The sequence below is a fragment of the Sinocyclocheilus grahami genome, unplaced genomic scaffold (assembly GCF_001515645.1).
Source record: "Sinocyclocheilus grahami isolate Dianchi unplaced genomic scaffold, SAMN03320097.WGS_v1.1 scaffold294.1, whole genome shotgun sequence".
In the NCBI taxonomy this organism is placed as follows: Eukaryota; Metazoa; Chordata; class Actinopteri; order Cypriniformes; family Cyprinidae; genus Sinocyclocheilus; species Sinocyclocheilus grahami.
Genome location: NW_015505473.1, coordinates 1,348,070 through 1,355,059, shown reverse-complemented (window position 1 = coordinate 1,355,059; position 6,990 = coordinate 1,348,070). Strand labels below are relative to the sequence as shown.

The 6,990-nt window shown below is 36.0% G+C and overlaps 1 long non-coding RNA gene across 1 annotated transcript in view; it reads right to left on the bottom strand.

The window, feature by feature from the left end:
* The window catches only part of LOC107600944 (uncharacterized), a 4,301-nt gene extending 2,694 nt beyond the window's left edge, over window positions 1–1,607 (bottom strand). The window contains exon 1 of the long non-coding RNA XR_001610862.1: window positions 1,487–1,607. This is a non-coding gene — a long non-coding RNA (uncharacterized lncRNA). The remainder of the gene's footprint in view (window positions 1–1,486) is intronic.
* Between the last annotated feature and the right edge of the window lie 5,383 nt (window positions 1,608–6,990).

The window sequence follows — 6,990 nt, the reverse complement described above, 5'->3', positions numbered from 1 at the left end:
TATTATATATATATATATATATATTTTTTTTTTTTACATTTTTAATTTTTAACGATGTACTAAACAAAAATTCATATACAAAACTATTTTTAAAAAACTAATTTTTTTTTTTTACAAATTAAACAATTTAAGTACAATTTTAAATGAAAACAGCAGATATCTAAAATATGAATAAACTACAACATTACTTCAATGATACTAACATAGCACTGCATCCTTGCTGAATTTAAAATAACTCTTGACCCATTAAAACACTTCAAGAAACTTGCTAGTTTATTATTGTCACGAAGATACTAATACTAATACAGAACAAAGTATGAAGAAAGTGTGTCACGACACGCATACTGTCTGGCAACTGGGTCAGTACACACATATAGCAGACATGATCTATTACATCTATTTTTGGCAGATGCCAAATAATCAACCTTGTTGTGCGCACACACACGCCTACATATTCAAAGACACAAGGGTGTTTCATATTCTCACAGTAGAATCCATCATCATGCTCATGTTTCTCTGTGCTGATTGGCTGAGGTGGTTGTGAGGTCTCACCGTGGCTATTTAGTGTGATAATGGCGTTTGACAACACAGGACACAAACACCATTGTCACACTCCACAGCTCAGGAGGACGACAGACTGACACCTATTTTTCACCTATGATAGCAGAACTTTTATTGAATCTCTCAGAATGAATTTATGAACAGTACTTAATGAGCAAGACCTGTAAGCGTCACCCCGTTTTCACCCTTGTCTTTGGTTCAGCAGCTGGCTCTCGCTCTGGTCATGTGTACATGTTATCGATTCTCGTCTTGTGTTTACATGTCTGTCAGCGGAGTGGATAGTGACGGGAACCGTGCAGATGGTCTCCTCTAAATGATAAGTTATGCCTTAGCTCAGGAATCTTCAACAGACGGTTCTCCCATTATTGAGCTTTAAACATATTTGAGTGAAAATAACAAAAAGCAATCAAAACCACAGCTATGTTAGTCCAGATCAATGTTTTAGATTGGATTTTAATACCATGTGCAAATATATGACTGCAATCCCATTAAAATATTACTGATGTACAATATAAGCGTCATGAAGTATGTAAATATATTAATGTAGTACTTTTAAATACAGTACCTTAATATGAATCATGCTTAACAATTATATACGCATGTTTTTTAAACAGTAATATTGTGAACAGTATTACAATTTTAAAAAACTATTTTCTATTTGAATGTATTTATTTTCAAATTTGAAAATTCTAATTTGAATGTTAGTCCTGTGATCAAAGCTGAATTTTCACATGATCCTTCAGAAATCATTCTAATATTCTCATGAAACATTTCTGATTATTCGGTTGAAAACAGTTGCTCTTAGTTATTTTCTTGAATCCAAAATATTTTACTTAAACATTAATGTAGATAAGCTCAAATACTTTTTTCCCCCCGACATATATTCATTCGCAAGTCTTTTTGTGAATAAGTTAACTTACCACACCCTATTTGGCAAAGATGGCTGATCCACATGACCCTCCATGCTGTTGAAATACTGAGAGCACTAAAAGAGAAACGCATTTCACAAAACACTCTAAAACACAATATCCTTTATAACACACTCACACTCTTACTGATGTACAATATAAGCGTCATGCAGTATGTAAATATATTAATGTAGTACTTTTAAATACAGTACCTTAATATGAATCATGCTTAACAATTATATACGCATGTTTTTTAAACAGTAATATTGTGAACAGTATTACAATTTTAAAAAACAATTTTCTATTTGAATGTATTTATTTTCAAATTTGAAAATTCTAATTTGAATGTTAGTCCTGTGATCAAAGCTGAATTTTCACATGATCCTTCAGAAATCATTCTAATATTCTCATGAAACATTTCTGATTATTCGGTTGAAAACAGTTGCTCTTAGTTATTTTCTTGAATCCAAAATATTTTACTTAAACATTAATATAGATAAGCTCAAATACTTTTTTCCCCCCCGACATATATTCATTCGCAAGTCTTTTTGTGAATAAGTTAACTTACCACACCCTATTTGGCAAAGATGGCTGATCCACATGACCCTCCATGCTGTTGAAATACTGAGAGCACTAAAAGAGAAACGCATTTCACAAAACACTCTAAAACACAATATCCTTTACAACACACTCACACTCCCTCATAACCTCCCATCGTCTCTTCTAGAGATCCACAGACCGCAAGAAACTGAGAAACAAGTCCGGTCTCTGTCATGACTGCTCATTCTGCTCTCCTTTAACCTCCATATATGTACCTAGAGGGGGTTTAGTCAAACAGTTTTGTGATAAGCTTAGAGAAGTATTGATCGGCCGTGACGTAAGGACGAGGTCACCAACCCAAAACCTGGGAGTGCTTCAGAAAAAAACCTTTAAAAGCACCATTTCCTCTTAAGTTGTTGGATGTAATAATGAACATATCAGTCATCATTTACTCCCCATCTGAGCTGCTGAAGACGCAGTGGATTGTTTGTTTTTGAAGGGAATGCGCCCCCGATCTACCTAAATGCTTCTATGTTCGCGCGAATCATTCGTGATCCAGCCTCATCTACAGAAGAAGTGTGTAAGGTTTTTTTTAACGAATCTTTGCAAATCGCCTTTCCTAATAATGTGCTAATTAGCAAGTTTCACCATGAATGCAGCTAAAGTAAACTCGTAAGCAGCTCGGAAGAGAACATTTAAAGGAAAATGCTACAAATCTGCATGCTCTGAAAAGAGCTGTTTTTGACAGGGTAAAAAAAAGAGTTTTTTACACTACCATTGAGAAATTTTAACCAAACTATGTTCCAGACTTTTCATTAAGACCCTAAAGAATCATATCAACTTGTGGAAAATGGACATCCGATGACCCCATTAACACTAACAGTTTTAAAGGGTTGGTTCACCCAAAAATTTAAATTCTGTCATTAATAACTCACCCTCATGTCGTTTCAAACCCGTAAAACCTTCGTTCATCTTCAGAACACAAATTAAGATGTTTTTGATGGAATCTGAGAGCTGTCTGACCCTCCATAGACAGCAACACAACTGAAATGTTCCCAAGTCCAGAAACGTAGCAAGGAGATCTGTAAAATAATCCGTGTGACATCAGTGGTTCAACCGCAATTATACGAAGCTACGAGAATACTTTTTGTGCGCAAAATTAAAAAAAAATAACGACTTTATTCAACAATTCATCTCCTCCGCATCAACCTGTAGCACCATTTTCGAGAATATTCGTTGGACGTAAACCACGTATGCTGTTCTGTGTCAGCTGCGTCACATGGATATGTTGTTTTCAATCAAATCAAAGCACAAACAACGTAGGAAACAGATTCGGCGTGACGTGCTGTATATGCAGGGTCAGACGGCTCTGAGATTCCATCAAAAATATCTTAATTTGTGTTCCGAAGATGAACGAAGGTCTTACGGGTTTGAAACGACATGACGGTGAGTAATTAATGACTGAATTTTCATTTTTGGGTGAACTAACCCTTTAATGAACCTATGACACCTGCAACCATGAGAAGAATCATTAAGACACCTGTGAGATATAGAGGTCAGACTACCCAAAATGCCTTTTTAAACATGGAATCAGTGATTAAAATATGGCCATAATGTTTCACAAGTGTGAAAAGGTCCCTAATGTACTGAAACAAGAGGACAGTCTAAAGTTTCATAAATCGCTCACATAATCATACCTAATTTCCAAGAAGTGTTGATAAACAGTGTAGTGAATGGGTTTCCGCTGCTGCAGCTCATTCTGTGACGTGATGTTGGGAGGTGTGGGTGAGTTTGGCGTTGGACTTGTTTGTGATTGCAGAAAGAGAGCTCTTGATAAAGTGTACAGGCCGCTTTTATTTGCTTGTCCTTGGATCTGATAGCCGTCCGATTGCATGTGTGAATGAACTGAGTTTCCTTCACCGCTCAGCAGAGCCTCGTGCCATGTGTTCAGCAACAAAAATTTACAAATGACCAGAAATTAGCAGGAAGCCAGAAAGACCAGAAAAATGTTTACTATTGTAGTAGCATATTGTAGTATTACTATTGCAATAAAACTATTGCTGCACATTACAATTACTTAAGTTCACAGTGTTGCTGCAGATGAAATATAACGTGGATAACATTACATTTATATTTTTTCATCAGGTTAGACTGATTATTTTATCACTAAAATCTGTTTATCTACCTGTCGATAATTTACATAAAAATATACATTACATAAAAAAATAATTCAAATAATTCAAATTCAAAAAAAGAAAAATAATTATTCAGCAAGGACACAATTGATCACAAGTGACAGTAAAGACATTGTAAACTTATTTTAAAGAAATCTTTATAAATCAATGTTCATTTTAAATACTTCCTATTCATAAAAAAAATCATGTTTTTTTCCCCCTATAAAATTTAACAGCACAGCTGTTTTCAATATTGATAATAATAAGAAATAATTCTTTGAGCATCAATTCAGCATATGCGAATGATTTCTGAAGGATCATGTGACACTGAAGCCTGGAGTAATGATGCAGAAAATTCAGCTTTGTCATCACAGAAATTAATTACAATTTAAAGTGTTAGTTCACCCAAAAATGAAAATTAGACTGTGTTTTACTCACCCTTGAAGCATCCTAGGTGTATATGACTTTCTTCTTTCAGACGAATCCAGTCAGAGTTATATTAAAAATTCTCCTGGCTATTCCAAGCTCTATCATTGCAGTCAGTGGGTGTTGCAGTTGAACAGTCCAGAAGTCGTCAAATAAAGCGCGCGCATCCATAATAAAACATGCCTCACACACACGGCTCCGGGGGGTGAATAAAGGCCTTCTGTAGTGAATGCATGCAATTTTTTTGTAAGAAAATATCCATATTTCAAATGTAATTAACACTTTTCTCTCACTTCCGGTATCTGTCATACGTAAAACTGTTCCACGTATGTTGTATGTTCCATACGTATGCGCAGCGCGCGCGCCTCTGAGATATGCTAGTCTCGCGAGTTTGTTTACAGGAGCAAAGGAAGCAAAGTTTGCTTACTTTAGCAAAGGGAAACCAGTCTCCTCTTGGTTTATATCGAAATCCTCCGACATTTTTCTTAGCAAATCCTCGGTTTGTACTTTTAATTCGTAACTGGCATTTCATTTTGTTCTCTCTCCTCATTCGTCACTAATCACGCAACGCCGACGTGCTGCGTCATCCGCTGGAACGGCTTCCGCATATGACATACCAGAAGTGAGAGAAAAATTCGCCTACTTATACTATGCCCTAAAAGTATGTACTCTTTTTGTGAAGAAAAATACATACTTTTGAGTATGTAGAAGAAAAATAGGCAAACTTTGGGACATACTTCGGTCATAGCTGCTTCTTTAACGGATGCTATGTTGCTTAGTTACGTGCATTCTGTCACTGTTTAAACTGCCCTGTCAATCATCTTATCACAGTTAACATCATCCACATTTTGTTTAATTTGATTTACTACCGTATTGGAGAGAAATTAAGAGGTACGTTGATCTGCTAGTAGCGGGTCTATCATGCGAAAACTCTGCTCATGTGTTTGCATAATGATGCATTTAAAAGTTAATGACCAAATGTATCATTATAAAAGTTCAGTGTTGCTGCAGATGAAATATAACGTGGATAACATTCGATTTCTTTTTTTTCATCAGGTTAGACATTGATTATTTATCACTCAAATCCGTTTATCTACCTGTCCCGTTAGTCACGTACTGTATATCCGCCATGTTTGTAGTTTTTAATGCGTGTTTGTAGTTCTAATTGAATCCTCGTCCACTGCGCAATATTAGCCGTTAGAGTGTGCATCGATCTGCACTTTGAATTCTAACCGGAAGTAGTAGACCATTCGGGAATCTTTGGCATACTTTTTTAAACATACTATGATTTGGGACATACTAATTATATTTTCGAATACTATTTAGGACGGATAATATGCGAATTGGGACGCAGCGATGGATTTGTTACAGGTGGCCTTTATTCACCCCCTGGAGCCCTGTGCAGCACGTTTTATTATGGATGCGCGCGCTTTATTTGTTCAACTGCAACAGCCGCTGACCAGAGTTGCCAGGTTTTCACAAGAAAACCCACCCAAACTTAAACATACTATGATTTGGGACATACTAATTATATTTTCGAATACAATTTAGGACGGATAATATGCGAATTGGGACGCAGCGATGGATTTGTTACAGGTGGCCTTTATTCACCCCCTGGAGCCCTGTGCAGCACGTTTTATTATGGATGCGCGCGCTTTATTTGTTCAACTGCAACAGCCGCTGACCAGAGTTGCCAGGTTTTCACAAGAAAACCCACCCAAACTCTACTCAAAACTAGCCCAATCGAGGGGGTCCCCAGTTAAAAATCTTGTTCCAGGGGGGAACATTCAAGTTTTTTGTCAAGGTTCCCCTGCTAAAATTCGCATTCCAGGGTTTAAATATCATGTTATTGGAGTCGTTTCAACCCGCGGACATGAAAAACAACCTGCGGCATCAGTGTTAAAGTAGTCCAATTACGCGGGAAAACCGCGGACTTGGCAACACTGCCGCTGACTGCAATGATAGAGCTTGAAATAGCCAGGACAATTTTTAATATCCGACTGGATATTAAAACTCCGACTGGAATCGTCTGAAAGAAGAAAGTCATATACACCTAGGATGCCTCGAGGGCGAGTAAAAACACAAGCTAATTTTAATTTTTGGGTGAACAAATCCTTTAAAATACATTCAAATAAAAAAATGTTATTTTAAGTTGTAATAATATTTCACAATATTACGGTTTTACTGTATTCTTGATCAAATCAATGCAGCCTTGGCAAGCATAAGAGACTTTCAAACACTTTTTTTTTTATCTTACCACCTCAAACTTTTGAAAAATAGTGTATGTATATATAAAACTACTAATACATGTTATATAAGCAACAACATTTTTATAATATAACTTAAAAATAAATAAATATTTATGATTATTTCAAGATTTT